This window comes from Leucoraja erinacea, chromosome 2 (genome assembly GCF_028641065.1).
Source record: "Leucoraja erinacea ecotype New England chromosome 2, Leri_hhj_1, whole genome shotgun sequence".
NCBI classification, from domain to species: domain Eukaryota; kingdom Metazoa; phylum Chordata; class Chondrichthyes; order Rajiformes; family Rajidae; genus Leucoraja; species Leucoraja erinaceus.
The window spans coordinates 117,137,641-117,150,049 of NC_073378.1; the positions used below are offsets into that span (position 1 = coordinate 117,137,641).

Here is a 12,409-nt window from a genome sequence, read left to right on the forward strand (position 1 = left end):
CTGTTCCATTGGCACTGCACAGGTACCAGTCCTCCAGTCTAAATCTTATGTTTAAATCCACAGAGGTTTAGCCCTTAATTCAGAAGTGTGACTGCTACTGATTGAGCCAAACTAATCCAATGCACAAGAATAATAGGATGTGTAGTTTAATTACCTGATTAGTTCTTAGGGAACAACAAATACACACAATGCAAGATTTGTTTAAGCTGCTTCATGTGCACTGAAATGGATTTACAAATCCCCAGGTTCCTTGTCAGCATTAAGTTAGCTTTACATGGTATTTAGTGAACAATAGCAGAAATTGTGTGACAAGGTGTTAAAACAAAGGATTCTTGCTATTGCACCGGGCTCAAAGCTTGAGAAACAATGACACCAAGTTAACTGCTATATGGGGGTAGGTCTGCAAATATTATCTTTTTTACTTCAAAGAGTTAACACAAAGAAAAGAAAGTTCACAAATTGGAGAAAAAGGTTCAATCCTAACTAGCTCAAATAGATTTTTAAAAGACATTTTAAAACTTGGAAAGATTCACTTACAGTTAAGATTATAGAAATTCCAGTAAGTGTGGGCTGAAGATAGAGATGATTCTGCTGTGCAGGCCAATCCTACCTTTTCTTGAGCAGGGAGATAGGTCAGACTCGTTGGGCCGAATGGCCTAATTCTTCTCCTATGTCTTATGGTCTTCCATCAAGATCAGTTTTTCAGGTGCCATTAGTATAGTAATTGGATGAGACCTGATGACATTCTTTAAGAACTGATGGCCACTTGAGAAAAAAAGGTCCAATTCTTGATTAAGGGTTGTCTTGTTAACAATCATACAATTTTAGAAGGGCCTCCCCACTTAGAGTCATACAGTCATAGAGCCATGGAGGCCTGGAAACAGGCCTCTAGGCCCAGCTCTGACCAAGATGCCCCATCTAAGCTAGTCCCACTTGCTCACGTTTAGTTGATATCCCTCTGAACCTTTCCTATCAAAGTACGTCAAAATATCTTTTAAATATTGCCTCAACTACCTTTTATCTTTGGTTTGAACCAGCATCTGCAGTTCCTTCTTACACATAACTCCATTGGCAACCAGTTCCACATATCCACTGCCATTCTGTGAAAAAGTTGCCCCTCTTAAATCTTACACCTCTCTCGTTAAATCTATGTCCTCTGGTTCTTGATCCCCCTACATTGGGTAAAAAAGGCTATGCATTTACCCCATCTATTCTCCTCATAATTTTATACACCTCATTAAGATCACCCCTTGACCCGCATGGAATAAAGTTCTAGCCTGCCCATCCTTTCCCTATAGCTCAGGATGTCAAGTCCTGGCAACACCCTTGTAAATCTTCTCTGTTTGCTCCTCAACAATTATTTAAACAAACTGCGTATGTAGGGCCATTCAAAGAGTAAAACTTCCTTTATCAAAAAAAAGGTGCATCGCAAAGTCACAAAAGCAATTAGGGGTTTTAACCAAGAGCTTAGACAGAGGTATGCATTAAGAAATGAGTTAAATGAAAAAAATGGAGGCAGTTTAGATAGGGAATTCCAATACTTCAGTCCCAGGAGATGTAAATACGGATGTCAATAGCAAAGTACTTGAAAACTGGATAGAGTGATAGTTATACTGTGTGGAAACAGGCCCTTTGGCCCAACTTGTCCACACCATGCAACATCTGCCTGTGTTTGACATAATCTGCTAAACCTATCCCATCCATGTACCTGTCTAAATGTTTCTTAAATGCTGCGATAGGTATCTGATTAAACATTACCTCTGTGTGTGGGGATAGAGTGAACCTATAGTCTGTATATTACATACTGTAAGTGTTTAACTACCTCCTTTAACTACCTCCTCTGGCAACTCATTCCATACACACACCACCCTTTGTGTTAAAAACGTACCCCTCAGATTCCTAATAAATCTCTCCCTCTCACTTTAAACCTATGTCCTCTGTTTCTCGATTCCTCTACTCTGGCAAGAGACTCTATGCGTCTACCCGATCTATTCCTCCGATAATTTTGTGCACCTCTATAAGATTGTTAAGGTTAGTTTCACTTCAAACAGACAAAAACCCAATAAAATTAGTAATCAAGTAGTAAAGTCTTTATTTCGCTGGGAGGGTGCGGCAGTAAACACATACAGTATGTAATATACAGACTATAGGTTCACTCTATCCCCACACACAGAGGTAATGTTTAATCAGATATATTTATACCCCAATAATCAGCGATTCAGCAATACTTTATCTTCCAGTAAATTGTACAATCTCTGGCCTGTTAAGATTGACAGGTTCTTCCGAGGAAGCTATTTTTTTCAGATTCAAACACTCTTGTTTTTTGACCTTGTTGATCTATTGTTTAAGTACATTGCAATCTGTAGAGCAAAGGGAAAGAACCGTTGTCTGAACATTCCTCTGATTGTTTATATTATAGTGCAAAAACATCAAGTGTTATAGTGCTGTGGGCCTTGCTAGTGTAACGGGAGAAAGGTGAAGGCATTTCTTTATTGCTTCTAATTCTACAGCTGAATCCATTTTGTAACTTTTAAATCTTTTAAACTTTCTCATTCCTTCCTCTTTATCAGTTATGATAACATTCACAATTCTCGGTGGGTACATAATGGTCGCAAGCAGTTAACTGTAAAAATCAGAGCAATGATTAATAAAAAGCTAGAGCCATAGTGTAATACAGTATTCCAGAGTCCATCAAGCCAACTGAACGGCCAGCAGCTCCCATTTCCTTCATTGTACCCATGCATGTCACTGTCAACCTTATGGATTTTCTCCATTTCTTGGGAAATGTGGGTAGCAAGGTCAGTGATATTAGAGGATTCATCAGGGATCTAGGCACAACACTAGTCTTATTATAATACAGGACATCCCATGAGTCACTCCTATCCTACTGTGCTCCAAGGAATAGTCCCAGTCGGCTTAACCTCTCCCTGTAGCTCAGGCCCTCGAGTCCTAGAAAAATCCTTGTAAATCTTCTCTGCACCTTTTCCAGCTTGACATCATCTTTCCTATAAAATGGTACCCAGAACTGAACACAATACTCTTAATGCGGCCTCATCAATGTCTTGTATAACTGCAACATGACCCCCCCCAACTTCTATATTCAATACTCTGATTGATGACCACCCTATCTACCTGCAACGCCACTTTCAGGAAAAGGATGTTTTAAAAAATATACAGGCTGATAGAGAATGGAGTAAATTGGGTCCCATGGAGTTCATGAAACAAGGGTGAGAGTTATTAAATTAAGACAATAGATTTTAGGGTATCAGGTACATTCGGAAAATAAGCTCTTGAAAATAGATCATAGCATGCATTATTCTACCAATCAGTAAGTTTTCCTTAACTGAGAGAAAGCCTTTGGTTTTCAATTCTCAGATAGATGCCCCAGCTCTCACCTGAGAAATGAGGGGGGACCCAATTGAAACATACCTAATAATGAAAAGCTTGGATAGAGTGGATGTGGAGAGGATGTTTCCACACGTGGGGGAAATCTAGGACTAGAGGTCATAGCCTCAGAATTAAAGGAAGTTCCTTTAGGAAGGAGATGAGAAGGAATTTATTTAGCCAGAGGGTGGTGAATCTGTGGAATTCTTCGCCACAGAAGGCTGTGGAGGCCAAGTCTATGGATATTTTTAAAGCAGAGATAGATAGATTCTTGATTAGTACCGGTGTGAGGGGTTATGGGGAGAAGGCAGGAGAAAGGGGTTAGGAGGGAGAGATAGATCAGCCAAGATTGAATGAAGGAGTTGACTAGACGGGCTGAATGGCCTAATTCTGCTCCTATCACTTACGACCTTATGACCTAACATACCATTTACTGACGGCAAATTGAGGAATTCTAGCCCGAGAGGGGAATGGCCTCCTGACCAGCTTCCACCTTTCCTCAGAATACATTTTTATGTATACAGTATCAGCTGCCAACTGAAGGCTGAAATACTTTTGTCCAGATGCCTGGAGTGGAAATTTGATTGCCGTCCCCACAAGTTCAAACTTGCATTTGGGTTTGAATAAGATATCACAAGGAAATCTGCATTCGCTTTATCTTGCTGTGGCGTTACACCCGAGCAGGGCTCGAACTGAAGTGTATGTCAAGCGCACACACACACACAAAAAAAATCTGGCTTGAATTCAAAAGTGACCAGGCACCAAAAGAAACAACGAAAGCGAACCGTACATTTATAGACTTTATGGCATGATGCCATAGTAACGAGCAGAGTATAGTTTGGAACAAAACAGAAACTACTGTAGTGTCTGCAGAGCGAACTGACAGGTCAACACTTTAGGCTCTCTATAGAACTGCAAAGTGACAGATGAGTGAGCATTTTAAAAGAATCACCAAGAAAAGAGTTGGGGTGGAGTGGGTGATGTAAAGGTGGAATAAACAAACAAATGGACAAACACAGGACAGAAAATATCAGAGGAATGAGTGGTGGATAGCAAATTGAAATGGTGGCAGGTCAGTGGTAAGAAGATTTTAGTTTAATTTAATTTAGAGATACAGCATGGACACGGGCCCTTCGGCTCGCCTAGTCCACGTCGACCAACGATCACCCGTACATTAGCTCTGTTGACCCAGTTTCGTATCTTACACACTAGGGGCAATTTACAGAAGTAGATTAACCTACTAACCAGCACGTCTTTGGATTGTGGGGTGAAACCGGAGCACTCGGAGAAAACCCACGCTCTTGCAGAGAGAAGGTATAAACTCTGTAAAGACAGCACCCATAATCATGATCGAACCCTGGATCTCTGGCACTGTGAAGCTGGAACTCTACTGCTGTGCCACTGTGTCACATTGAAGCACGGGTGACATTTTAGTATGCCTCTTGTATGTGGCTACGGTAACATTTCTAGATTGAGTTTGAGGTTCATAACTGTTTGTCTTCCTTGGAGAGGGATATTACCTGAAATAGCTCCATTTATGGTGTCAGAAGCAGAATGTGGTGGAGCATTCCATTGTTTGATCCTAATGCATTATGGCCACTTCATCCTTATCTCATTAGGTTCCTGTTCACAGCTACCCATGCTCTTCATAGAGTTGTAGAGTTATACAGAATGGAAACATGCCCTTCGGCCCACTTGCCCATGCCGCCCAACATGCCCCATCTACACTAGTCCCAAATGCCTGTGTTTGCCCCATATCCCTCCAAATCTATCCTATCCATGTACCTATCCAAATATTTATTAAATGTTGTGATAGTACCTGCCTCTACCACCTCCTCTGGCAGCTCGATCCGTATGCCTACCACCCTTTGTGTAAAATAGTTGTCACCCGGGTTCCTGTTAATTATTTCCCCCCTCACCATAAACCTATGTCCTCTGGTTCTTGATTCTCCTACTCTGGGTAAATGACTTAGTGCATTCACGCTATTTTTCCCCTCTCGTGATCTTATAAACATTCAAAGCTGGAGAAACACAGGGAGCCTTGTCTTTGGGTCGCCAATGGGCTCTTTGTTTGGAACTGTATCTTCGGCCCTGGTTTGTTTCATTTGACATTGGTGTTCAACCTGTTAAGGCAAGTGCAGTGGAACCAGAAAGGGTTTGTGGAAAACATGCAGTAGTTTGTGGAGGAGGAGGCAGGGATTCAGAGAGGTCCCGAGGGATTGGTTTGTGCATGTGATTGATGGATCACAACCCTCGTTGTGAAACAGGCTTATTTTAGCACGTGTACTGTTACACTGTGAGAAACAACCTTTTGATTCCAGCAGTGAAGTAGCCAGCTGTTTAAACCTTCCTATTCGCAATCCCATGGGCCTTCAACTGCTATTAGTATTACTAGCCTGATTTATTATTACCCTGCTAATAGATCTAATTAAGCATAAACTGACCATCTTACCTGGTGGTTTTCTGATAATTCAGAATATGACCCAATTAACTGCAATTACTTGGATATTGCAATAAGAAGGGTGTTCAAAGTGAAAGATTGTTCTGATACTTGGCATATGATTATCATAACAAATTGTGCTGTGAAACTAGATAGTAGAAAATAGATCTGGTTAGAGATAAAACATGGAAACAGGCCCTTCAGACTCAACGAGCTCACACTGACCATCAATCATCCACTTTGACATCCACACTCTATGACAATAAGCCTCAGCCCCCTGCAACTTGCTCATTGACTCATGGGATTCCCTGCACCCAGACCACTCAAGGTGGCAGGGTGGCATTCAGAACATAGGGCCATGGAATCATACAGCATGGAAAAAGGCCCTTCGGCCCAACTTGCCCATGCCCACCAACATGCCCCATATACACCAGTCCCATCTGCCTGCGTTTGGCCCATATCCCTCTAAACCTACCCTATCCATGTACCTGTCAAAATGTTCTTTAAACATTGTAATAGTACCTGCTTCAACTCCCTCCTCCGGCAGCTCGTTTCAGATACCTACCACCCCTTGTCCCTCAGGTTCCTATTAAATATTTTCTCATTCACCTTATACCTATGTCTTCTGGTTCTTGGCTCCCCTACTCTTGCTGCGTAAGAGACTCGTATTTACCCTGTCAAGTACTCTCACATTATACACCTCTATAAGATCATCACTCATTCTCCTGCACTCCAAGGAATAAAGTCTTAGTCTGCCCAACCTCTTCTATAGCTCAGGCCCTCAAGTCCTGGCAATGTCCTCCTAAAACTTATTTCATAAATCAGTACCATAGAGTCATAGAGACATAGAGCGTGCAAACGGGCCCTTCAGTCAAACTTGCCCAAGCCGACCAACATGCCCCATCCACACTAGTCCCACCAGCCTGCACTTGGTCCATAACCTTCTTAAACCTATCCTATGCATGTACCTGTCGATCCGAGGATCACAAGCGAAACATCACCTATCCATGTTCTCCAGAGGCACCATCTGAGTTACTACACCATTTTGTTTCTTCGTTTGTAAACCAGCATCCACAGTTCCTTATTCCACCCCTTCCCCCCTACCTGGCTCCATCTACTCATCATCCTTCACCACTCCTTGGCACACCAACCACACACTTGGCTCCCTGTCTCACCCGACCTCTCCCACTCTTTGCACTGACTCTCTCACCCCTCCACTCAGTTCTGATGCGTGGTTTGACTTGAAACGTCGACAATTCATCTCACACCAAAGATGCTGCTTAGCCCGTTGTGTTCCTCCGGCAGATAGTTAATTGCTCCAGATTCCAGCATCTGGCTGCATCTTGTGTCTAACTTTCAAAAGTGGAATAGCTTGCAGAAAAAAGTCAAGGTAGTTTAGTCGGCAGCTGGAACATCAAGAGTCAATAGTGTTTTATTGTCATATGTCCCAAACAGAACAATGAGATTCTAACCTGCAGCAGCACAACAGAATATGTAAACATAGTACACTGTAAACAATATAATAAACCAGAAAAGTTCAGCATGTGTGTATATATGTATATGTGTGTGTGTGTGTGTGTGTATTCAATTTATTACAAACACAAACATATATATACATATATACAAATATGCACAAATATATCTACATATATAAATAGACAGACAGATAAATAGATAGAAAGATGATAAATAGATAGATAAACAGATAGATACAGAAAATAAACAAACAAACAATAATAGTGCAAAAAGATAAAACGAATGCCCCCAAATCTATGTAGTTCAGTGTTTATCTGGAGATAGCACCATTGATTAGCCTGATCAGAACACTTAACCCAAAAATTGCTTTATTTATATCATTCAGCTTCCCATTCATCCTTTAGTCCAATGTACAAAATCATTATATTTCTTTAAAACTATTGCAATTATTATTTTCTGTTGTGAAATATGAGGGGAACTGCCACTCCAATTTGGCCTGAAAAGCAACTGGTTTCAAATACGGTGCGGCTTTCTCAAAGGCCTGTGCTCTCAAAGAAATATAAAGCAAAATTATCATATGTTGATAGACGATAGCAATGGGCGTATGAGGAAAAGCACTTGGATAATACATGACCCTCTTGCTGTGTAAATAAATTCCTTCTGAGAGCCAAAATAAAGCCTTTCCAAAACCCTGACTACCTTTTCATGCTGCTACAATTAGAATTTAAATAGTTATTAACAGAAGTGAAAACTTACAAATTACAATTTAAATTAAATTTTGCTCTTTCACTTGCAAGCAAAATTGTAAACCTGTTCTCAACCAGGATTATGAGAAAGATCTATCACTTGAAAGGACGTGCACTTCTCAGTTCTATTTGGATACGGGCCTGAATTAGCTGAGGTTCTATTGCTTGATATCATTTGGATTTAGGGCATGTTTAATGCATGTCTTCTGAAGTGTAAAACAGCTCCATGCTGCATGTTCTTTGTACTAGTGAATTCTACATGCAAGTGAGTTCTACTGTTAAATCAAAGGCAACAAAAAAAAAGGCAATGCAAATCTCTTGCAAGTAATAATTGCCTCTCTAAGTAACACCTTGCTCCTTAGCCTTCTTAATGCCTGAACCAGATTGAATCCAGATCCAGAACCAATTTAATAGTTCCCAAAGCATCTTCCCACAACCCCAATAACCCTGGGAAACTTCCATTATTGACCGGTTATAAAGAAGTCTCTCAATACAGTCTCAAAACTCATCGAGTCCAGCTGGGTATTTAAGACACACAGGCAGAAAGATGTACATGGTCGTTTTCCATCTGAGCCATCACTTTCAGTAAGAAGAGGGGTTCTGACCCGAAGCATCACCCATCCTTATTCTCCAGGGATGCTGCCTGACCCACTGAGTTACTCCACCACTTTGTGTCTATCTTAGGTATAGACTAGCATCTGCAGTTCCTTCCTGCACACGGAGACAAATGCTAACTCAAGAAATTACTACCATCGCAAGGACCTAATACAGATCTTTTTCTCTGCCAACAGGAAATCGAATTGGAATATTTTTCATTTACCTCTGCAAAAGATGGCAGATAATTCTGGTACAACTTGGATTGTTTCCTCTGGAACGTTAGAGGCTGAGGTGAGACCTGATGGGAATTTGTAAAATTATGAGAGGCATAGATAAGGTAGACAATCAGAACCTTTATCCCGGGGGGGGGGGGAACCTTTATCCGGGGGGGGGGGGGGGGGGGGGGGGGGGGGGGGGGGGGGGGTGATATGTCAAAGACTAGAGTGCATAGTTTTAAGTTGAGAGGGGTAAAGTTTACAGGAGATGTGCGTGGCAAGATTGTTTGCACAGAGGGTGATGGATGCCAGGAACACACTGTCGGGGCAGGTGGTGGAGGCAGATATCATAGTGGAGTAAAGAGGCAGTTGGATAGGCACACGGATATGCAGGGAATGGAGGTATATGAATCATGGAGGCAGAAGAGATTAGTTTAACTTAGCATCATATTTCACTTGGAAAACTTTTAAAGCCCCCCCAGGGGGCCCTGGCACATTTAAAGGGGGCCACAGACTGAATAATAAATTATTTTCTGTCTATCTGTTTGTGTTGTATCCCTGTTTGACAGGGGGCTCTGGAAACTGATAAGAGCTCCAAAGGGGGCTGTAGCCAAAAAATGGTTGAGAATGGCTGCTCTACATCATCACCTATATCTCTCATTTCCCTTATCACTAACAGGTCTGAAGAAGGGTCTCGATCCGAACTATCACCCATTCCTACTATCCAGTGATGCTGCCTGCCCCGCTGAGTTATTCGAACTTTTTGTGTCTATCATGTTAAGCACTGTCATTGTGGGCCAAAGGGCTTGTTCCTGTGCTGTACTCTATGTTTTATGTTTGATTTAGATGATTTGAAAGCTGGAGGAACACACAGAGTACCAGCACATTTGGAAGGGCATCACCCGGCTGCAAGGCTTCCAACATCTGAAAAGCAATATTACAGGGAGTGCGGAAGAACATATCAGAGTGACACTATTTAGATCACTCTATCAGAAAGGCCTCTGTAAATTGCCCCTGGTGTGTACGGAGTGGATGAGAAAGTGGGATAATGTAGAAGTAGTGTGAATAGGTGATCACTGGTCGGCGTGGATTCGGTGGGCTGAAGGGCATGTTTCCGTGCCGTATCACTAAATTAAACAAGAACAAACTTGAACAAGCACGTGTTCACCCGACGCCGGAGTTCCAGCTTTCCGGCAAGAGGGCCTGAAAACATCGGACTGGCTGCAGAGGCCACAATAGGCCCCGACTATGGGTGAACAGGGGATGAGACTGGACTTTGCTGCCTTCCACCACAGTGGGAACCATTGCGGGGGGAGTTTACGTTTATTGTTAAATTCTTTAATGTTGTGTCTTATCTTTGTTCGTGTGCTGCAATGGCAAGTCAAATTTCATGACACCATTTGGTGTATGTGATAATAAATGTCCTTTGTATCCTTGTATTGGAAACAGGCTCTTCAGCCCATTGAGTCTGTGCCAACCAGCGATCCTCGTACACTAACACCATCCTACACGCGAGAGACAATTTATAATTTTTACCGAAACCAATTAACCAATCTTTGGAGTGTGGGAGAAAGCCGGAGCACCCAGAGAAAATCAACACAAACACAGGGAGAACGTAGAAACTCTATAGATACCACCCATAGTTAGCATTGAACCCGGGTCTCTGGCGCAGGAAGGCAGCAACTCTACCGTTGAGCCATTGTACTGCCCTAACTTGAATTACCAAGGCATAGTATAGAAAATAGACATGAAATGCTGGACTAACTCAGTGGATCAGGCAGAAATTCTGGGGAAAAAGACTGGGTGACATTTTCTTCAGACTGAAAGTAGAAGGGGACTTCTAACCTTTTCAGTCTAAAGAAGGGTTCCAACCCAAAACATCACCCATTCTTTTTCTCCAGAGATGCTTCTTGACCCGCTGAGTTACTCCAGTACATTGTGTCAATCTTCGCCAGCGTCTGCAGTTCCTTCCTGCACAAGGCACAGTATAGATGGGAACTTAATGGTCAGCATGGACATGGTGGGCTGACGGGCCTGCTTCGGTGCTGTTTGACCCTATGAGTTGGAATAAGGAAGCCTTTAAATCCATCAGATTTATGCCAGCTTCTAGCCTCCTAACCCATGGTCACTGCCTGAGGAAGAAGCCTGCACTTGCAATTGATAGGCTGCAGAAAGCAGGTGCTAAACAGATGAAAGTTTGTTTGCTGGTTCTTTCTCAAGCTGTGAAATATGTACATTGTTCAGTGTAAAAATGCCACCTCCTGATAGTGCAGATGGTGCAATGGGTTCATTTCAACAGAGGGATAATGGAAGTAATTCCACTGATAAAGGGCCTGAAACACAAGCAAACGCACGGCTTTGTCCTGCTGCATTTGTTGCAATAACTTTCCTTCCAATGACCATTAAGGTTGAGATATCATTATCAAGCCACGCCCTTCAATGATTACTTTGGGCAGTGTAGACTTTAAAATCAATCAATATTTTTTGTAAATAATGTGTGGACTCAGTGCGTGAGTCACAGTGATAGCAAAAGAATGTGTTTGTTTTCTTCCCCTACACCTGACAACCATTCGTCATTAAATCTGAATTAGATTCATTAGTCATAAAGCAGGCTTCAGAAATGAATTGTGGCTTTTATTTTACGATGATCTTCCGATGGAACCTCAAATGGCAATAATGGAAATAATGGCCCACATTGCAGTTCTGATGCACTGATTTGGCACAGACCACGTGGCCAGCTCCATTTTCTTCTGGCTTCTTCGGACATCTGCTTCCCCCCACAGTGTCGGCAGAACTCCATCACCTTGTACGTTCTTCAGGCATCTTCAGTCAGAGGTGGCCCACCTGAATGGGAGAACCCTTGTGCGGGGCAAAGAACAGGGAGATCCTGCTGGTCTTAACAGCAAGAAAAAAAAGTGACAAAAGCTTGTCATGTGCACCAAGGTACACGTGCCAATAAACTAAACTAATGAACTAAGGCCTCGTCTGGTGAAATGCCCAGTCGAATACGTGACATATATAAATGTTCTTAATGCATCCACCAATCGAGAGAACTACGAACCAAACAAAAACTATTTAAGATAACAGTTCAAAGGTACATTAACTGTTTTGTGGCGTGCAGTACATATCAGCATTATTTAGTATCTCTGTGAGAATGGAATACTCACATTTATTCCTGAGCAATAGTTTCCACCACTTTCAATGAAATGCATGAAACTATGTCAAAAGGTCCCAGTCAGCAGCATGTTGATTAAGACACATGAGAGCAAGAAAAAGAGGTGGAGAGGGCAAGGGTAGATGGAGAGGGCAAATTATTCCTGAGGTCCATGGCAGAGAGCTGGAAACGAGTAGATATTAAGAATGTTTGGCTCTCTGGGTACAAACTTTCTAGTACCATGTACTCTGGTTTCCTCCCACATGCCAAAGATGTGCAAATTTGTAGGTTAATTGGCTTCTCTAAATTGTCCCCAGGGTGTAGGATAGAACTAGTGTATGGGTGATCGTTTGTCGGTGTTGACTTTGGGCTGCAGGGCCTGTTTCCACGCTGTATC

General features: G+C 42.2%; 1 long non-coding RNA gene across 1 annotated transcript; it reads left to right on the forward strand.

Moving 5' to 3' along the window:
* The first annotated feature begins 3,122 nt into the window (after positions 1 to 3,122).
* LOC129714652 (uncharacterized) lies at positions 3,123 to 10,386 on the forward strand. The gene is made up of 3 exons (XR_008726367.1): positions 3,123 to 4,456; positions 8,838 to 8,934; positions 9,538 to 10,386. It is a non-coding gene; the product is annotated as an uncharacterized LOC129714652 (long non-coding RNA).
* Positions 10,387 to 12,409: the final 2,023 nt, after the last annotated feature.